At 36.9% G+C, this 22,959-nt stretch overlaps 1 long non-coding RNA gene across 1 annotated transcript; it reads left to right on the forward strand.

The window, feature by feature from the left end:
- Nucleotides 1-6,907: 6,907 nt before the first annotated feature.
- LOC140684324 (uncharacterized) lies at nt 6,908-19,358 on the forward strand. The gene is made up of 4 exons (XR_012056469.1): nt 6,908-7,390; nt 11,520-11,616; nt 11,791-11,865; nt 19,179-19,358. It is a non-coding gene; the product is annotated as an uncharacterized lncRNA (long non-coding RNA).
- The last annotated feature ends 3,601 nt before the right edge of the window (nt 19,359-22,959 follow it).

Genomic DNA, 22,959 nt, shown 5'->3' on the forward strand with positions numbered 1-22,959 from the left:
TAAAGCTGGAAAAAATCATTTGCAGCTGACAGTCAACAGAATCTTTTGAAAGATGACGTATATTTGTAAATGAGTTTTGTGCAGTTATCACTCTGCAGCAGGTCACAGCTGCACATGCACAGCATCTGAATCCCTGAATATTTGCCATGTGTGAACAACTGGCTATTTGAAAATTAAGCCCATTTTTTAATTCCCTTCAAAAGCCACTCTTCAGGTGTTGCAGTAATAGGGAAGAGGTGATGAGAAGAAAAGATCAGCTATAGGAGAATCTGTTAAAGAAACACACATCATATTTTATGGGCAGCATGAGCAGCATGAAGGCAGTCAGAGGTAGGCACAGGTTCCCAGGGAAAAGGTAAATCCACGAGCTCCTTGCTGGGACAGGCCAATATATGCCCCTATGGTGTGTTTGCATCTTATGAAGCCAAACCTCAAAGGAACCACCTGTACCTTACCCGTGGCTGCTGCAGGTCTGGCTTCTTTTCCCTTCCATGTTCTCCTACACCAAAAGAATGTGAAAAAAAATGCCTCAGTTCTTTTTGAACACAAAATTGCAGAATCACAGAATCACAGGATATGCTGAGTTGGAAGAGACCCGTCAGAATCACTGAGTCTGATTCTGTCCTGCAAAGAACAGCCCCAAGACTCACACACCATGCGCTCAAGAGCATTGTGCAGATGCTTCTTAAATTCTGGCAGGCTGGTGCTGTGACCACTTCCCTGGGGAGTCTGGTCCACTGCCCAACCACTCTGAAGCTGAAGAAGCTTTTCCTAATATCCAGCCCACCCCTCTGACACAACTTCAGGCCATTCCCTCAGGTCCTTCACTGGGCACCAAAGAGGAGAGATCAGTATCTGCTGCTCCTCTTCTGCTCATGAGGAAATTGTAAGTACAATAAGGTCTCCCCTAAGTCTCCCTTTCTCCAAGCTTAATAGACCAAGTTCTCTAGGAAATAACTTTTAAGAGTTATTGTTTAGATAGACTAGGAGCCAAAATATGTAAATATAAAATCCTAGGTATAATGATTGCAATGGTTCAAGGTAAAAGGAAAGAAGCTCAAAAGGTTATTCTTAGCTCTGTGGACTCTGACACACTTCAAACTAGGACTTTTGTGCTCCTCCATCAGACCCGTCTGGTGTTCTCAGAAAATCTCCTTTATGAGTTATTTTCAAATGTCTTAAAAAGTAATGTTGATATTAACTGATCAAAGCAGATTGAAGTATAAAGAGACTGAGTTACACAAAAGCAAAAGCATTCATTAAACTAACAATCATCCTTTCCTAATATGTCCTTAGGCAAATACTTTAATATCTGTATACTTCACATCAATAATTCTCAGCATACTTGGGTCCTTTCAGCCTCCATTATTCTGTTCTATTCATTTAGCTTGCAAACCACTAATAGCAGTCATTATACCTCAAACTGAATGCCTAAGATAACAGGTTAGTGTTTTTTTGTTTTAAATTAGACTTGCTGCTTCCATACTGATTGTATGAGTAAAATGTATTAAAAATAAAATAAAAATCATGTTATTAATAATTCTTTCCTATTTTAGAGATTAACTTAAATTTTTTCTTCTAAACAGAAGCTTTTCATGCAGCTATCCTGCTGCTTTGCAGGACTTTGAGAGAGCTCAGTTAATTAGGGCCGGTTTACCTACAGTCTCCTTGACAATCAGAACTAAAGGTCCAGATCCAAAATCTTTCAGGTTCAACCCAGACCTTGGAACTGTTTGTTTTGTCTGTGTTTTCACCAGGGAATCAGAATATGGGGTGTTAAGAGATGCTCCCTTTCTTCATAAGGCAGCCAAAAATAATCTCTAGGCTACTGAGACAATACAACACAGACAGGGTTAACATTTAGCATGCAGATTCATTCATCTATAATAATATCCCAGGCTGGTAAGCACCTAAAATAAATGGCTTCTTACACAATATTTATGTTTAAATATGGAATGAATTCATAAATATCAGTTCTGTTATTATCCTATATTTGAGATTCCTCTCCAGATCTCTGAGTTCAGTTTATTTTCATAAAAATATTTAATGTACATTTTTTCTTATATATATTTCTGCTGTAAGGCATGAGTTTGCTCTAAATAATACAGTATTCTATAATGTAAAATGTTTCAAAACCATTGATGTTTTTCTTGGAGTATTAAGAAATGTGATTAAGAACAGCTTTAAAGCTTCTTACTTAGCTTTTTAAATACAGTCTAATGAATTCCAAAAGACACATAAAAAACTGTCAAACTGCTGCTTAAATCCCAAGGAAAAGCTTAAAAAAACCAAACATCTAGACACCACAAAATTTAAAAGAAATTTTAAAAACCTTATGAGGTCCACAGATGTTGTGACCTATGTGGAGGAGAGTATCTTGGCATTTTGGATCACTGAAAAAGCCAGTCAATACATCTAGGTGAGAGTTGTGCCTTTGATGCATCATGTTCATAAACATGAAGACTGTTTACATTGCAAGCTGCAGATGGAGACAGAGGGATCAAAGCTTTTCAAAAACTGATCATTATTTCCAGGTATTTTTTCCTTTCTTGTTCTGTTTTATTAACTTGTTTGTTATTAGTATTTCCTCTCTTAGTTGGCTGGTTTTTTTTTATTCTGGGGCACAAGTTGTTTGCAACTAATGCAAATTTGTTTGCGTTTGTCATTTAAAAGTTTGTTTCTTTTAGATTTTTTTACTTTCCCTTGACATATTTGAGTCTGAGACTGAAGATTTATATGGCTGAGTCAAAAAGAGAATGAAGAACAGCTTTAGACTCCATATCGGTATTATACTACAAAAGCAATGTCTCAGAGAGAGAAAAAACTGACCCTAATCAGCTGAAAGAACATGATTCATGAAAGATGAGAGAAGGAGGCAAGAAAAAATTGAAGAGCAGAAGGGGGAAATGACAAAAAGGCAGGAGATTCCAAGAGGGGAAGCAACAAAGGAAAAAAATAGTCCTCAGCATCTCATCAGAAAAGAGAAGCAGAATTTCAACTTAATATTTACTATGTTTTTTGTTTCCAAACTAGTTAGTAAATATTTTTCTTTTTAAATCAGACACGGTAGCTTCCTTCACTTTTTTCCCCCCCTACAATATAAAGAGATATATTTCACTAACAGGCTGAAAAATATGAAAAATGGGCACTGAGGGTTATATGTATTTATCATTTTGTTAATCTGGGGGTTGAATTTCAATCATCCACACTGCCAGGAACTGGCTCATATGCTGCTTAATTCTGGAGAGACTCAACAGGAATATCTGAAAGCTGGCCAGGGCTCCTTTGTCTTCTGACAGCTTATGTCCAGCCTTTTGTGCTTCCCTGCCTTCCCCCTTAGGCGGGTACTTACTATACAGGCATCATAGCAATGGTCCATTCAGACACTGGGAAAGCTTTAGGCTTAGTTATTTAGATAATAAGTAGAGAAGACAGTAACACAGAAAGAACATTCAACTGTTTAGGAACAGGTAAGCTGGATCTATATGGGCAGCAGAAATGTGTTACGGGAAGATCTGATCACATTTATTTAACGAGTAATATATTTGATAGTGCACTAATTCCTTCTGAAAATTTTCAATAGAAAATTTAAGATAGAAAAAGACTTGGAAAATTCTCTATGATTAATTGAATGTAACTATTATGCTCTAATATATTCTATCTGAAATGATACATGTTTTGAGCTCACTCGCCTCCAGCCCATTTTGTGCTGCCACAAAGCGTAAAATGAAATTTATTCTTGGATGGAGATTTACCACCTGACCTGCAGGAATGTCACACAGTTTCCAGGTATGGCCATGACGAAACCTCTCTTTTATGAACCACTAGTAGCAGAGATCTCCATTGGATCCTTTTGCACTGGGCTAAAAAATATGATTAAGGCAGGCAGGAAACATCAATGCACTCCATGTTTGATCAATGTAAGGGAAAGAATAGTAGGGAAAAGTATGAAAAGCAGGGTTCAGGAAACAATGAAAAGACTGCATTACATTTTTGTGTGAATAGCAGAACCTTACAACTCTTTCCTTTGCACAAAGTAATCAAGTGAATGTTGCAAAATATATAGGCAAAAATTACCACTGCCTGATTATGTCAGACTGAGGTCTTTATGAAAGTCCAGCTGATGGCAGTTCTGATTCAGTAAAGGAGGTACACAAGTATAAAACTGTATATGCAAACCATTATTTTTATTATGCATATTAGCTATACACACACCTCACAGTGAAAGAGTATGCAAATACACAGGGATAAAACCAGGCAGTTTCTCTGGAAATTATACTGGAAATCCGTACACGCAATACTTTAATTCATAGAAATGTTGGTTGTAATCACCTCTCTAGACTCTAACCTCCATAGGCCAACAGTGTGCTGGGCTAATCTAGTGAGATAATGGGAATTCCCCATGAGGAGTAGCAATGCACCTTTTAATTTATTGCTTTCTATACTCTCTCATTTATTTTAAGGAGTGCCAAACTTTTCAATTTCCTCATGCAGAAGTATTTCCAGTCTCTAATAATTTTCATCACCAGTCCCTCGATTCTTGCAATTTCCCATGCCAGGTGGAATAAAACATGGGCACAGCACACAGTCACAGGATAAATCTGTTAATGGAGTGAGGATTTAAAGTAGAGCCAAATACTTATCCCTAACTATAGCATCTAAGTAAACTAGAAAAATATTTCTGCTAATGAACCTCATAGACCCAACTGCAGATGAAAACACTTTGATCACCATTATTAACTGCAGAGATTGTGTCACTTAAGGTTAACCTCTGCCAATTGTCTAAACCAACTACACAAAATGCCATTTATATGGACTTGAAAATTGAGGATGAGCTAAACAGTCAGCATATGTTGTTGTGAACAAGGGTAACAGAATTCAATTATTCTTTTAAAGGAAGAAAATCATAATTATTAAAGTTGCAATATCCTGTCATGTTTTTGACTTTTGACTAAACCTATAGGAACCTTGTTATCCTTTGTAGTCCTCCTGAGACCATTCAGCAGCAGTTTTTCGACACTTCTTCTTTGAAAGATGGCATAATATAAGGTAAGAAAGAGCTGGAAGAAGCTGAATCACCATCTATCCACAGAGTCCTTGGCTTGTCACTGTATATATACTTTATCAGAATGACTATTCCATTACCAACATTTAGTGTTATTTAGCGTTATTGCTCACAACCAGCAATGTTTAAATTTTTCTTTCTTATTGTTTTTAGGTACTGGTTCTTCTCTTTGTTAATATCACCAAGAAATCATTGTCCTCCCACCAGCCATTTGACAACGTGTTAATATATTCCTTTCTATATAATTATGTATTTGTACCCAAGTTCCGTGAAGTTTTTCTTTAAGAAAACACTGTTTTATCCAAAAGAATTTTTTTTTAAATAAAATAATGTGTTTTGCACTGCAGAGAGAAGGCTAGAAAATGTATGCCATGGTTGGTACACATAGGACTGCTAGTGCCCTGATACAAAGAATGTGTTTTGCAAACAGAAGTCATAAAACACCAGCCATGTACATCTTTGGTTTGTGCTTCTACCAACTTTTCTGCACATCATTACCATGCACAGGATGCTGTTGGCAAACTGCACAACCAATATAATTTGTATTCCCGGAGAAATTGCTCAAGCAGGCTCACAAACAGTGACAAGCACTAAGAACAAATATAATTATCCAGCATTCTGGTCCCAAATGGAGCTCATAGATCTTGAACTGGCAGGTTTTTACTGTATGAGTCAAGAATCCCATGGCAGAAAGGCTAAACATCAGGAGTATTAAACTAATTGCTGACACCATGCACTTGTAAACAAAACACAGCAATCAATATTCATACTTGAAATTCTTTTGGCTTATACAGACAACTTTTACAGATTGTTTCTGCAATTATATATAGTGACTTCATATATATTTACTGTAAGGTAAAGGCACATATGAAGCAAGTATATGCTTCCAAATGTGAAATATATTGTTCATACTGTTAAACCTTACTGTCCTGGAACAAGGATATTTATTTTGCAAATTTTGAGACGGGCTGACAGGAGTTAGTGTATCCCTAAACCTGCATCTCTGGCAGCAGAAGTATTTTTCAAACAACTTATTTAAAGATAACCTATGGGCTTCTTTCTTTACTAGGAAAAAAAGTAAATATAATAGCTGAGCAGAGACCCTGGATGAAAGTTTTTCTAATAAATGTCAAAAATCACTTCTTATTAAGTCTAAAGAACTTTTGCTAAGATATTTACCATATCTTCCTGGCAGCTGACTCACACAGGCCAAAGTGGGGCATTTGGCAACCCTTGATTTGCATGACAACAGAGCTATTATCCATGACTGCATGTTGACACTACTAGCTGTTGAATGTGCTCACATCTCCAAACCAAATATCAGCATCTGCATTTGGCCACACTGGAATTGTCTATAGATAAATAGCCAGCTCTTGCAGGACATAGTTTGCAAGTTAAGAAGCTTAATCAGATGTCATGGAAATACAGATCTGCTTTAGAAGCCAAATAGAGATAAATAACTGAAACACATGGAAGAGACATTCATGGCCTTTGCCTTTTACTGACTGTCCTTAACCCACTTGGATTAAAAGTAAGCAAGCAGGTCCCAGGATCCAATTAAAGTGACTGACATCACAGCCTCCCATCAGACTACAGGCTGGATTAGAGCTTGAATATATAACATGGAGTTCTAAAACACTATTTTTTTAAGCACACCATCATTTGCTAAGGACTTTTCAATGCTGCTTGTATAAGCACAATGATATCCAAGCTGTTCACTGAAGGACTACACATTCTGAAAAAAAAAAGTCTAAATTGCTATCAGTGTGCAACTGGGCCACCAAATGTAAATATACACATCTCTCGCATACAGAAGAAGCAGCAAAACTTCGAGTCTCATTGAACTTTCATTGACCTTCCCTTTCTTAACATTTCAATTGACTGTTTCATGAATTGTACTGCTTATCTTTCTCAAACATGCCATTTCTGCTCTCTACCAGATTGACCTTCACTAACTTCAAACCACATTACCCAAAAAGTGTCAAGTGAGATGAGACTGAATTTTGACTGAATGGAAATCTATTTTAATGCTTTGCATCTGATGTCAGTAAAAGCACTCAATATCTCAAGAACCTAGGACACTGACCCCTAAATTTAAATTTATACAGCATCATCACATAAATACAAGAAACTTATGTGAGACCTGCAACTGAGGACCTATAACCAATAGTATTGCCCCAGGAAACTTGATTTTACAGGCAGGGAGCTTCTCCTGTCTTTTCACAGTGATGTCATCACCATCTACTTCAACAAGAGGAAAGAATTACAAGGATTACAGCCCATGAGAACAGTCTTTGGACTTATTCTTTGATATGGATGACTAAGGTATGGGAAAAAAAATTTATTCCGCTCATGCATACTAATAACCAAATCCCTAGCTAAGTGGTATTAACCTAGTTCAAGTAACATTAAGAAACAAATGTTAGAGTACCAAAGCAAGGTATGAAATCCCTTTAAAGGTCATAAGGATAAAATGTTTTCATTATAAAGATGCCATTCATGCCTCTGTACTTTGTGGATTAGTGGCACTAGGATGTATAAAAGAATAGCTTCAGTATTCTGGTTTTGTGCATTATAAATCCAGGGTTGCCGGAATAAAAAGCTAAAGTCTACTCAGAGAAAGACTGTAGAAAAATGTGTAGAACATGCATATAGCCAAGTTCTACAGGTTCCTTAAAACCTCTGTAATGTATGTGACCATATCTACAACCTATGATTTAGAGAAAATCTGAGTGTATTGCAGAATGGTGTACTGATCTTGGCCATAGTTCTGTGTCTGGTTTTCCCATAAAAACACAACTAATTTAACAGAACCTGGATTTTGGGGGAGGATTTATATTTCAGCTAAATCAATCATCAGTTCATTGCTGCAGAATGACAGAGCATTTTCAATGAAGGTGCATACTAAACTGATTATAAACACAGACCAATTCCCAAAATAAAAGTGACTGAAAAGCTCTTGGCATTTGTTTTTAAGTGTAACTCTTAGGATATTACCAATATATAATCCATGAGCTATTGACACTTAATGCTCTCAGATGTGATTGATGGGACTCTCCTCTGGGCGGGATGGGAAACCCGGCAGAGCAAGGTTTTACACTCTAGACTCATTGCAGAACCCCCTTCAGCCATAAAAAATGCACATAGAACATTGACACAGAGGACAACAATATAACTTGTTCACAACAGCTTCTACCACATGCACAGATATGACACCAGAACATTCAGGCATAGCAAAATTAGACAATCATTAAGTTAAACGTAAGCTACTGGGAATAATGCAGGACTCAGTTGATAACCTGCACAGGATGTGGAAGAATGCATTTAAAATATGATGTAACATGTTCTGATTTTTTTATTTTATTTTTCGTTGGAAGAGGAGCGCAGATATTTGGTTTTCTTTTGATTTGGAAAAACTTTTTTCTTTAAAATAATGTGTTCAAAATAGTGGTGAAGACTTGTTGTTTATTACTTAAGTTGTACATCACTTTCTCTTTATGGGCACCCATATTTAGCTGCTTGTAATTCTCCCAGCCTGTGAGAATTTGAGCTGAAATTTTCATGCTGAGAAAGATTGAAATTAAATGTTTTGTTTGCTGTTTTTTGTTTTTAAACAATACATAGTTATCTGTTTAGAGAGAGTCTTTTAAGTGCAAAACCCCACAGATAATGGTTTGTTCATGGCACAAAGACATAAATACTTTTAAAAACTTCAAAACTCTTGTGTTTTGGAACAAGATCTTCGAATTTGACTCATGGCTGCCACATATGTCAGGGATGTGCTGCTCCTATGAAAAAAAAAAGAATAATTTTGGATAGCAATTCCAAAGGTCATGAACTTCAATCCCTCTTTCAAAGGAGGGACAACTTAGAGCAGCCACTCCACTGCAAGTGGCCTTATCTAGTTGAGTTGCAATTACCTCGTGATAAGCATCAGAAAATGTGAAGGGGGAAAAATAGCAAGAAATAATTGAAATGTGAAGTTTCAAAATCTGTAATTGTTGTTCACCTCCTCTGAAGACCCACGTGGGACAGTTACTTTGTACAACAAAGGGTAAGAACATAGAGACTATGGCTCATTTATGACAAGGCAAGAAACGACAAGCTTAAATTGTGCAAAAAAGGGGAATTTAATAGTGTTAAAGATTCAAACACTGGGAAAATTTCTGAAGAATGTTACAGAATAACCATCCTAAAGGAAGAGAGGCTGTTATAATCATACAGTCACAGAATGATTCAGGAAAAGACTTATAATACCTTCAAGTCAGATCATTAACCTAACACTGCCACAGGCACCACTAAGCCATGAGCCCAGTTGTCACATCTATGCCTCTTTCAAATACTTCCAGGGATTTTAACTGAAGAACTTCCATGGTCATCCTATTCCAATGCTTTGCAACACTTCCTGTGAAGAAAATTTTTGTGTTAGGAAAAATGTAGACAAACATCTCTCAGCAATAGTAGTGAATATATTGCAATGTCCTTTCAAGATATTTTGTAACCCTACTTTCTTTGTGAAATCACAGTTGAGATTGTTGTGTACTATTTATAATTTAGTAGTTCTGAGGAACACATTTCAGGTATTCTTTCAAAGTGTTTTCTGTCCTCATGGATATTATTAGGCCTCTCAGAAACTGTATCAGTCATAACCTGGTAAAGTTACAGATTGCAAAAATTCAGGAAGGCTGAAAAACTAATAGAGATCAAATCATATTTATAATATTATCTTCAGGTTTTAGTGAGGAAAATCATATAATTAGGAATAGATTTTAAGCAGTATGGATGACACTTGGAGGAGAAAAATTGCAACTATTAGCGTCACTTGAAAGACCCCTTAAAGATGTAGACCTCTGGAATGAGGCTGAAAGAGACAATAGAAATTATAAAATATATCACCAAGACCAACATCAAAGTGGAAAAGGTGAGTTCACCTGGAGAATGTATAACATGTCTGCTTATTCCAAGAGCCAGGAGTTTGGCTAAACACATACCACAAAAGTAAAAAAGTAAGAGATTTTTTAAAGCATTGAAATACGGGAACATGTTTGTTTGGTATTACAGGTTTCTTATTGAAAAATGTGGTTCCTGTTTGCTACATAGAGGGAGATAACTATAGTGCTTATAATAGCTTGGGGAAGGCATATTGATTTTTATGCTTTCTACTTTGAGTTTCTCAGCTGCTCTGCACACCAGAGTAATTTACCTGTTCAGGATGAATTGTTGCAAGCCTCTGAGGAGCTACCTGCCTACTCTTGTGCTTTTTGTCTCCTTCTCTCTGACTCTCTTGCTCTTTCCCACATCTTTTCCTCTCCACTTTCTGAAGCAATTATGTAAGCAGGGTTGCACATATCTGTGTGTGACTGAAATCCTTCTTACACCAGAAATAATTGTAGCAATAAAAAGAAAGCTTAAGTTTCAGTTAGTTGCCTTCATAAGAGGAAAGCTTCACCTTGGGATTGCTCTTCAGGGTCAAACATTTTTGTTACCAAGAATTTGCACAGCTGGACAGACCACAGTCATGCTGTGACAAATAACTCAGTGCCTTCACAATACATGGCCAAATTGTCCACAGAATCAGCATTTCAGGGCTGGGGGACTTAGGACAAAGTAACTCATGAAAGAGCATGCAGAAGTGAAAAGACACCAAAACAGACAGGTATGAAGGGTTAGAGGCCATCTCTCCTCCACTTTTGTGTAGATCAATTATCTCAATGAAGTGATATTCTATCACTGTTTTAGCTTTTGAAACCAATTCCACTGATTCAGAAATCCCAGAGAATAGATACAGCATCAAGACCTAAAGAGAACAACAAATTTGTCGGCAGAAACAGCGATGGAAAAGAACATATACTATAGCTTTTGAAAGAAAATGTTTTTCTGATCAGCTTAATAATCACTTTAGTTTATCACTCCAATTAAATTCCTGTTTTCCTAACCTCAGAAGCCAAAGCCAATCAACATCTTGGGCCTTAATCAGAAATCACCACCTAGAGCAAACTACCAGTACTTCTGTGTTAACTTTGAACATTTCTGGAAGACAGACTTTTAGCTGACATTACTATTTTTTATTTTAAAGCCATACCAAATGGTATGGAGCAAACCACTGTCTTAAGCTCTTCATTATTACCATGAATAGAATATATTATTGAATATATTGCATGCCTCCTGAAAATACTGCAACCTAGCTTTGAGGCTGGGGATTTGGAGCCAGTTTTCCAGGGTTTTACTGGCTTGTGTGCTATGTCTTTAAATACAGTATTGCTAGATAGCTGATGTGGTGATGTACTGTCTGGCTGGATTGGAGTTAGCTTATTTCACAACAGCCCATATACTGATGTGTTTTGGACTTCTGAATAAAAGTGTTAATGACATACAAATATTTTAGCTATTGCTGAACAGTGCTTACTCAAGGACAAGTCTTTCTCTGACCAAGTTTGTTTCTCTCACCCCTCAGTGAGTAGGCAGGAAGCGAACAAGAATTTGGGAAGGGGTGACCAGAAGCCAGAACACCTGACCCAAAGTGACCAAAGGAGTACTTTGGGCATAACCAGGTAATGTTATGCTCTGCAACAGAAGTTGTGGATGTAGCTTGTCCATAGTCATTGCTCAGACACCATCTGGGCATTTGTGTGCCTTACTTAACAACTTTTTATCACTTTTCTCCTCTCTTTCTTTCATTAATTACCTGTCCTTATCTCAGCTTGTGAATTGTTTCTTACTTGCAGTCATCGGATTTTCTTCCTCACCCGCTGGAGAAAGAAGTGAACAAGCAGCTGGGTGGCTGCAAGCTTCTGACCAGGGTAAACACCATAACTGATATTCAAGGAATGCTGTTGGTTTTGATAAGACATGGATAACTTCTGTAACAGAGATGTCTTCTCTGTTTATCTCTTGTCCCTTTTACATAAGTGGGCAACAGTAGGTAAGGCTTAGCCTAAGGACTCCTTAGAACAAAAATGGTTTTCTTGCTTCTATAGAACGGTATACAATGATGTTTGAATATATAACTAGATATTACAATAGCAAAAATAACTGGCCTTTAACAAACCTTGCTCAAAAGGGCTCCTTTCCTCAACAGAGGTCTTATGAATTAGAAATCTGTGGTGTTCCTCCCCAGCACTGGACATCTTCATGTGTTTCTCACAGGGATCCCTTTGTGCTAGAGCACAAGTTTGAATCTTCAAAATTTCACTCCCAGAAATTAACTGATCCTGATGTAGTTAAAAGTTTTCTGATTATTGTGCAAGAGAACAGGACAATGTGTTCCATTTTGATGTGTAAATTACTCTTCCTAGTACAATTATATAAAACTACCTGTGATATGATCAAAAACACTGCTGTGAAAGCTTTACCTTGATTTTAGCTTAGAATGTGAGAATGAGAACCTGAAAGATGTAATGAATAGAATTCAAATAGAGAAAAAATGATTGTAAATAAATGGGAACAGCTGCCACTATTTAAAACTCTAAGAGCACATTTATGGCAAACAAGATTGCTTTTTAAAACTGTCAATTTTAGCAGGGTAGAAAGTAATGTTTGTTCTAGTTCATTTCAGAGTTTTTCATAACTAATAAATGTCTTGGCCATAAAAATTACTATTGAAACTGAACAGCTAACAGCCTGACTATCGAACAATAGGGCTACTTAAAAAGTTATTTATCAACATAAATGATTTTGCATAAACGAGACATTTTTATGCAGAAAATGATGAAGTAATATGCCACTGATTTTTATAGTGTAATACCCTGTAACTAATGGGTTTTTTTGAAAAATCATTTCACATTTCCAACAATTTTAGGAGGGAGCTAATGATTTTATATGACAAATGGTTATGCAAAATAGAATGATTGTGTGCAGTTAATGGCTTCATACAACTAATGAGTGAATACCACTCCTACAATTTTAGTGCACATTACTTTCATAGTGATCATTCATCCTAAAGATATTTTATGCCTTTTCTAAAATTTATTGTGTGCTAGTCCTTTGAAGGATATATTTCCATATGCTTCTCTTGGTTTTCTGCATACTAATGAATTTTCAGTATGGCTATCACATATTAAAGAGTATACCATGAAAAGCATTGTAAAACTACTTTCTTTTCACGTTGATTTGATATTGATAGTCCTCTTAATTCACCTGAGTGAATTTTTGTTAAATTAATTTAAGGTTCTGATCTAGCTCTCCGCTTGTGATCTATTTAGCATGTTATTCTCTCTTCGTTTGAGTTTGGCTAAGTTCCTTTTTATTTAGAATAAAAATTATAAAATGTCATACTCTAGCTTCAAAGAATACTAATAGAATGATCCATGACATCCAAGTATGTGCCAAGGCGCAACCACTTTTCTGTACCTAGCCAGATCTTTATATTCCTTCAGTGTTTGGAAATCATTAAATATGCTCTAAAATCTCATAACTATATTGAGAAGATATTGCAAGATATTTTCCAGTTAAACATATGAGCAACAAGTACAAAGGAATGTTACTTTACTCTAACATCATGGAAAAAAAACCACAAGAAAATGTGTGACTCCACCCACAACTGCTTGGTAGGCTCCTTAGTTTAACCAGCCAGCAACAAGGAGATATAAAAATCGTACACTGTCAACAGAAAGGAGCTGAAAGAAATTAATTCCTCTATGAAAACTTCCTCTGAGACCTCACAAGCCACTGTAATATTGGTGAACTTTTATCACTCTCATGATGGCCTGGGCACACAAGACAAAGGAGTCAGGCTTAAATGACTCACCACCAGTCCAGGTTTTGACTAAACCCCCTGCTAAGCAGGTAAATCTGGACCCTTTTCTCCCCAACACCGACTTTCTGTCTGTCTTCCATTACCGTCTTATCTCTGTCTTCTGTTTCCCCTGCACTTTAATAGAAAGACTTGCTTGAACTGACCGGTATTGTATGTCCTACAGCTTTCCTCTCAAAAACACGTGCCAAACGAAAACAACAGCTTAAATAACTTTGCTGAGCACAGGTTTGCCCCATTTCAGACTGAAGGAAAAAGGCATGTTTTACACAAGACACCTTACACCTTAACAGTAAACTTGAAAAAAGACACTGAGAAAAACGAAAGCTGTTTTTTCATCTTTTTAGCTGCCTTCTAAAACTGTTTTTACACTTACCTTCCTTCTTCAGGAAAATGGAGTCCTGTTAAAGTCAGTCAGATGTAAAAACAAGAGACTCTTTTAGCCCTCTAAAAGGAATCTTCTTTGTTTCCCTCCAAGAACAATAGCCATTACAATCATTAAAATACTTTGAAACAGTAAAGGAGAAAGGAGAGTATTACTGGTAAAAATTTTGGAAGCTACAAAAGATGGATAACTGATATTTTTTTAAATAAAAGACTGTAAAAATTTCCTTTGTTACCTCAAATCTTTTGCCATTTTTGACTGTCTGAGACCTTTGGTTTAACAGAGGTTACTATAATGTCCTCAAAATATGGCCCTAGCTAACATCAATCAACCCAAGTTTCTGATGAAGACAGTTTCCACCTACCCTTGCAATATCTGCAACTTCAAATTTTTGTCTTGCAATGTAAAGATATATTTTGATCAAGACCTGGGAAACATTTATATAGCCAGATTTGTGCAGTTTAAAAGCACTTTCACTGAGCTGTGGGTTGCTGTGCCTAGCTGGCTTCTAACATCACCTTAACTAGACCCAAGCAAGCTTCGGCATTTCCCACTATACTGCAGCATTCAGAATAGAAATAACTTTCCTCATAAAGCTCTAGACAACAGCATAGATTTAGCTCATAAAAGTAGATATTGTTCTCCACCAAGCCCATTTACTAATTTAATTGGCAACTTTTATTTAGTATTGAAAAACTAAAAATAAAATTAGAAAAACTATTTAACAGAAGCTGTTTATTCAGTTAGTGTATTTCTCTCTGCTCCTCCCAAGCTAATCTGACCTTGAATAATCTCTGCTCAGCTACAAGTATTCACCCAGATTTGTCTTAACTCCTGATAGCTATGGAAGGAGAAGGATAAACTGAGGAGGAGGCTAAAAATGTACAATAGGAAAATAATATCTTTGAAATTTGAACTCTGTAGTGCTCCACCTCCCTTTTCAATAGAAAATCTGAATACTTAATGAGCCAAATATCAGAATTTACATTTCATTGTAAAAGCAAAGCAAAGCAAACCAAACCTAATAACTGCATTTGAGTTTTACTCATTACTCATACTTGCAGTAAAATTAGCATTATGCAAACTTTATTTTATCAGTAATTACAAGTCCATCCTTAAATGTGTACAAGTGAAAATACTCTTCTCTGATTTTTAATAAATATTTTGCTATTTTAGTAGTCTCACTAAATATCACATGGGAAACAAGTAACAGTCTACTGCTTTCAATGCCTTTGACATTTGCCTACCCAGAAGTCAGCCACTGCCACCACTCTTATTAGATTTAATTACCAGCATGATGCAATCCTGCATAGTCCCTTGGATGAAAATTATGAGATAAACACAAAGAGAAGTTTCCAGTTTGTTAGGTGATGATTTTCATAGATATTAATATTTCAATACCTCCAATACACTGTGCTCATTCAGCAATTCAGATAGCTGAAAACTATTCATAGCAGAATAACAATTTGTTGTGGAATTTTCTTCTCTGGAAAAAGGTTTTCCCTCTGAAGGCTTCATTTGGTATGATTCCACATGAGATGCCTATGTAAGACTGATATATACAGCCCAGAGGAGATGCACAGAACACTGCAGGATCAAAGGAGCGAGGCTTTACCTATGAGAATCCTTTTTTCAATTTACTCATGTTATATGCCTTGCACATTTATGCTCCTTTATTTATGCACCCTGAACCAAAATAAACTGGCAGATGTGCATATATAAATCTTTGGTGGTCTATGCTCCTGAAAGCTCTTGACAGCATATTTTAATAATTATGCATTATTTATGAGTCTACCTAGTACCAGTGAAAACTGCAGTAAAAATATGGAGGCATCTGATCAAATTTGTTCATCTTGTTTTAATATAAATTAACTTTAGCAAGTCAAGTATGCTTTTTCAAAAATTTATACATTTCATAACAGTGGAAGCCCCATTTTCATTGAATGAATTATCTTAGAACTTATTATCATAGAATCACAGAATCGTAGAATCATAGAATATTTCGGGTTCAAAGGGACCTTAAAGATCATTTACTTCCAACCCCTCTGCCATGGGAGGGCTGTCACTCACTAAATCCAGCTTGGTCTGGTAGACCTAAAGAAATGGGCATCCACAACTTCTCTGGGAAACCTGTTCTAGTGCCTCACCACCTTCACAGTAAAGAATATCATTGTAACTTCTAACCGAAACCTCCCTTATGTTACTTTAAAAGTATTCCTCTTTGTCCTACCACTATCTTCTCATAATAAAAGTCACTATGCCTCTTTTTATAAGCATATAATTTTTATCTGCTTATAAATAATCTTTTTATATTTAAATCTATAATTTAAATTTATAATCTTTTTATATTTAAATACTGGAATGCTGCAAAGAGCTTTACCTGGAGTCTTCTCCATACTGAGCAACCCCAGCTCTCTCAGCCTATCACCACAGGAGAGGAGCTTCTGCCCTCTGATAATCTTTGTTGCTCTCTCTGGACTCTCTCCAACTGGTCCATATCATTTTGATGATAAGGGGATATGGGGAGTCAGGGACTCCATGTCTGGATGTAGCACCCCCACCTGGATCTCACCAGAGAGCCAGGTAGAGGGGGAGAGTGACCTCCCTGACTCTGCTGGTCACACTGCTTTTGATGCAGTCCAGGATTCAATTGACTTCATGGGCTGCAAGCTCACACTCTCAGCTTTTCATCCACCAGAACCCCAAAATACTTCTCCACAGGACTGTTCTCAATGAGTTCTTCTCCCAGCCTGTTTGGGATTGCCCTGACCCAGCTGCAGCACCTTGCACTAGGGGACTTCTTGGACTTACTTAGGTTCTCATAGACACACCATTAGGTTTGGGAAGGTACTGCCACACTACCATAAGGTAGACTAGTCCAGAAGTGCCAAGGAGCCCATGTTATGCATTTGGAAAGCTATCAAAAAAGCTGACTTTTTTGCAGTTTTAGGCTCCCAGCTTTTGGTAAGTGGGGCATGGTGTCAGAAATTAGTTATTTGCTTTTCTTCATTCATTGGATCTTAGACATTTTAGTTTGAATATAGATTAAACAAGTAACTCAGACTCAAGAAACATTATTAAACAGTTGTTTGATTCCAATGTGTTTTGTTGGTGGTAAGTGTGATCTGCTGATTAAAAGCCAACTTCATGTGAGCTGGTCAACAGCACAGACAGAACAAACATCTTGGTTTAAACCAAATGAAAAGACAGATGTTGCTTTATTACATGAAATCATGGAATTGCCATAATACTTTTCCATGATGATAAATCATGAAGTTTTAGATCTCCCTATAAATATTAATTGTCATTTCATTTCAGCTGATATGACCATAATGACTCAAGGTTTGAAATATGGGAATATCTGGCTGCATAAACAGAAAATAGTAAGTGAGATGAAGTAGTATCTGAAATGTGTTTAAGTTCTCTCTCCTTCTATTTTACTGGAACTGTCAGGATAAGACTGTCTTGAATATTAGACAGGCCCTTTGAGAGGGTTACAAGTGATTACCTACAAAATTAAATTAATAGGAGAAAGGAAATTGTGAAATCAGAAAAGATATTTTTCACCCAGGAGGCACCACAAACATGTCTCAAATAAAATAAAGAAGTCATTCAGATGTATCTTTCCCTCCACACCACTGCATGACCTCAACCTGATCCACATGCAACAAGCTGGGACTTTATTTCACAAGGGGTAGGGCATCCCCTAGGTCTCCCCCACGTGTGTTTGTCTAGACTACACAGGCAGAACACAAAGCAAAGAGACTAAAGACAGGTGTCTTGATCCTAGACAAATTTATAACATCTTCTGTTATAGAAATACAGAAAATTTCCTTTTTAATGAACTATCCCAGAAAACATTTTTTCCCTCCACTTTCAAAGTAATGTAGAAGGATTTTTGGTGAAATTATAAATGCTTTACAAAGTCATCCTTTGTTCAGCTGGATCATGCACTGACATATCTATGTAAACATTACCTTTCCTATCTTTTTGTTCAGACTATTAAATTCATCAGCTTGGGCTAATATGTGGCTTTCACTTCAAATTGTCATTCACAAGAAAACACGAAGTTAGTCCACCATTACTGTTCAATTTGCAGTTTTACTTACCCATCTATATCTTTGTACTATGTACATAGTGCTGTGCTAGAAGTTTTCATGTCTTGATTAGAAATATTTAGGAGCTACAATTTTCAATCATAACTTTTCATGCCATATATTAAATGCTATTGCTGCCTCATCCTGTACAAAGGGTTGTGAAGATTAAATAAATATGTGGTTTACAATAAGATAAATGCCATAAAGGATGGAACTTTAAAATTTAATCTTGGAATCAGAAGCACAAAGCACTTGCATATGATACGCATATTTATAACACATAGACTTATAGATTGTAGTTTGCTCAGCCTTTAAAATTTTGAAAGTCTTATCATTAAAGCAGCATGAAATCAATATTATTATTAGAAAAATATGCCATTGACATCAAATTTCTAGTCATTAATACTTTTGAGATACTCTAAATTTACTATGGACAAAGTTGGTCTGTTTAGACCCACAACCAAATTCCCACAAAGGAAAATTAACAGATGCATTTAAGAAAACATTAAAGAACAAATCAAGCACAGTTAGCCTTAGAAGTGAAAAGGCATGGCAGAGCATCCTCTTTTAATCCAATGTGTGAATTAATTCCTGGAAAGTAGCTTAAAAACAAAGCAAGAGCTGCAGGGCACAGAAGAGAGTGAAGCTCTAAGTGCTGCCATCACAGGACCAGTTGGCCTTGAGTAAGGTGCATGTCAAAGGCCAGTTTTGAAAATCTCTTGAGTGCTTTTAATGACTTTAATTGCTTTGGCATATGCTGTTTCTCAAATAGGACTGTATTATGACTAATAATACACTTTGTCAATTTTTAAAATACTATCAAAACTTCAGCAGGAAAAAAAAATGCTGAATCCTTTCTATTTTTTTTTTCTCTCTTAGAGTCTAACGTAACAAATAGAGGGAAGTCTGACACAGAAGAGAGAATACATCTGGCAAATTCAATGATGAACTGCTGAAATGGTTACGAGTGTCCCAGTCCTCAGTGCTAGCCATAGATATGCATGAATGCATGCCTGTTTTCTCAGTCTGTTTCTCAAAACTCACCTTCCACACTGCCTTTTCCACTCTCCTGTGTTCATTTTGAGCCAGCCAATCAAAGACCCCAGATACCACCATAAAATGGAAAGGGGAAAAACCACTGGTGTGCCGGAAGAACTGGACAAAAGATAGGTTTTCTTATCACTGAAACTCATTTCTGTTAATCCCATCATTCTAAAACTACCAGTGATTAACCATCTTTCAGGCAGCTCTTCAGACTGCCACCAGAGTCTCTGTATTTTCCAGAAGTACAATTATATGCAAATGTTGTCAGAGTTTTGCTGGAGATAAAGACATGCAGCAAGCTCCTTTGTAAGTTTTATTTTTGTTCTTCCTGGCAGTTTTCATTAGCCTACAAGTCATTAAGCTACAGTCAGAATATAAGGAAAAACAATAATTAAAATGGAAAATGTTATGCAAAATTAATTTTCAAATAAACTCTGTGTAAAGGTTTCCTTATGAACAACTGTACACATATTTTTTTCTTGCTGTCACAAATACATCTTACCATGTAAGTTGGTCTGAATCAATTGAATCCCAATATAAAACACTTTATTTCACTTATTCTTTTATTATCTATAAACACAGTGTCTTCTGCATGTCTGTCATTCCACAGAGGTTTTTTTGCATTGCTGACACTTTTTGCATGTCCTTGACTTTTAATACTGTGATCTTTTTTTATTTTCACAGAATCATAGAACCTCAAAGATAATCTGATCCAACTTTTTTTGGTCTTGACAAGATGGCCTAGTACTCTGTCTTTCTGGATTTTAAAGGTGTCCAACACTGGGGAATTGACTAATGGGAAGATTATTCCAATGTCTTATTGCTCTCATTGTGAATATGTTTCCTCTTGTGTCAAATTGGAATCTCCCTAGGATTAATAGGAGCCCTCATCTTTTCCATGTGACTCCTTTTGAAAAGGGAGTCTCCTTCTTCTTTGTAGTCACCCTTTAAATACAGAAGCATAGTGATAATTTTATCTAAGCCTTCTTTTCTCAAGGCTGAACAAATTCAGTTTTCTCAGCCTTTCCTCCAGGTTCCTAGTCTTCAGATCCATCTTATGGTCCTTCTCTGGACTCTTTCCAGCCTGTGCACAGATTTTTTGTATAGTGGGGACCAACAATGAAAACACTATTCCAGGTGTGGCCTGGCAAACACGGAGTGGAGAGTGATAATGACATCTGTGATGACCATCATCTGCTTGTGATGCTGTTGTTGATGCAGCCCAGCGTTTTCTTGGTTCTCTGTGCCACAGCAGTGTGGTGCTCTCATACTGAGCTGCTTGCCCATCAGGACCTCCTGAATAAATAATCCTTTATTATGTGTTCCCAGGTATATTACCTTATACTTGTCATTATTGAACTAAAGGTTAAGATTCTTGTCAGCCTACTCTTCCAGCCTCTCCAGGTCTTCCCACAGGGTGGCTCTCACTTCTGAGGTGTCCATTTCCTACCCAGTTTGGGCCAATTGACAAACTTGGTCAGCATACACTCGATCATGCCATCCAAATTGCTTATTAAGATATTGAACACTGGGCTGAATATCAATAGCAAGGGACCCCCTCAACCTGACAGGCTGCTGGTTTGAAAAGGAGCCCCTTACTGCTCCACTCTGGGTGCTGCCTGTCCCAGTTCCCCAGCCATCACATGGACCACTTTTTGTTAATCTTCTCCAAACAGATTAGTGGTTACTTGCAAACTTTGCCTAGCTACTAAAACATGTCAAGGGGCTTTTTTGCATCTGGATTTTTATTATCTACCCAACAGTCTTTTAATTCCATTTCAAGTGGACTACCTGAAAAAATACCAGTTTTCCCTGGTTGTTATATTTTCTTATGACTTTTATTATTGTGTCAGTAGACAGAGCCCACTTCATATGTCCATAAAATTTCATTAACTGTAATCCTTCCTGCAAGCTTCTGACTTCTTTTTATTGTCCTCAAGATATCCTACATCACAGGTCTGGGAGGAGTGTTTTTGGTCCACTGCCAGATAATCAAATGTTCCATCTCCATTAGCTTTGTAAATATTGAATACAGACTGTAAAAATGTGATAATTTTTCTTATAAATGTAAGAATCCTGCAGCAGCTTCCTCTAGCCTATCAGAATTAGCTGTTCTCCATTTTTATGCATGAATGTGTTAGAAATCTCTTGAATCTGTCTCTGTTCACATACATGAGTACAGATGGTTTGAGAAGAGAGCATATATTTTCCACTTGGGAGTTCATTATGTTGAGAGAGATGTAACTCCTGCTCTAAATGCTACAAACATAAAGGGACTCCAAGCATCAGTGGGATATCACTTGCAAGAGAGGAAGGGCAAGTAAACTAATGAGGCACTACACAGGAGGTCCTTTATTTCCTCACAGATTTTTGTTTCCTGGGTAAGAAATCCACTGCATGCAAAGGTAGGTTAGTGTTTGCCCCATTATTCATGAGTATGGACTGCACAGTGTCTATCCAACAGCAAACACTGCACCTCAGTCCAGAATAGCCCTAGAGGCACACGCCATCAGTTCTCTGGGCAAGCAGGGGCCCTGGCTGAACTAATGGATGGCTGCTTGCAAAAAGCTGGCTTGCTCTGCTATTCAAGAGTCTGTTTTTAATCTGCTTAAAGCACTAGTCACTACCTGGGACTTAAAATGGCTCTGCCAGTTTAACATACACCTTCAGAGCACAGTGACACACTATGTCACTTAAGGTGTAACTCGATCATAAACCACTGCAGGACACATCATATTAACTGCATGTCTGCTGGAAACCAGAAAAGCTCCTGTTAGATGAGGTTTGAGTATTTTATATATATTAGTATGTGGCCTCTCCTGCTGTTACAAGTTGCTCCTTGACCCTGTTTGATAGGTACCTTTTTTCCCCTGTTTCTTCTTCTCTCCCTTTCCACACAGTCTTTCTAAACTATTTGGTTCTGCACAGAACTAATTCATCATGTGCAATCAGAGGCTTTATCATGTTCATTACATATAGGTGACCTTCAACTCAGTGATTACTTTCTGCTTATTTCAGCCTTGAAAACTATCTCAATCAAGACATGTGATCATCAGACAGGCTAAAGGCAGGAAGCACAGTCTTTGCTAAAAGGTCATTCTCCATCATTTTCAATCCTTTTGTAAGTTGGTTTAGAGGTCATATATAATGTTGGAATAGCAAGGCCTCTCACTAATTTTATGAAGCACATTTGTAATTATGCTCTTTCCTGCTTCTGGGCTGCAACTTTTCTAACTTTGTTACTTAACCTTGGACAGCTTAGATTTGATAAGTCTTCCCTTTTGGACAGGCATTAGGATTTGACAAGAAATGAAGAGAACTCAGCAATATTTTTCTGACCAATCTGACAAAAAAAAATCAGTAAAGTTTTATTTCCTCTCAATGTTTAACTGTGATTATTCTGACATTTTTGACTTTAACTGCCAAAAGAATCTTAAAAACCACACAGTAAACATGGGGAGAAAACACAGTGAACAAAGAGCTAGAAAGGGAACAGTGGAGTCAAGATCTTGTCTTTAAAACAGCAGCAATCAATTGACTGTGCATTTTGGCCAGTGTTCCCAGATGCGAGAGAGGGAAGAAATAAGCATGTGCTGACATAACAAATACGTGGAAA

The sequence above is a fragment of the Taeniopygia guttata genome, chromosome 5 (assembly GCF_048771995.1).
Source record: "Taeniopygia guttata chromosome 5, bTaeGut7.mat, whole genome shotgun sequence".
NCBI classification, from domain to species: Eukaryota; Metazoa; Chordata; class Aves; order Passeriformes; family Estrildidae; genus Taeniopygia; species Taeniopygia guttata.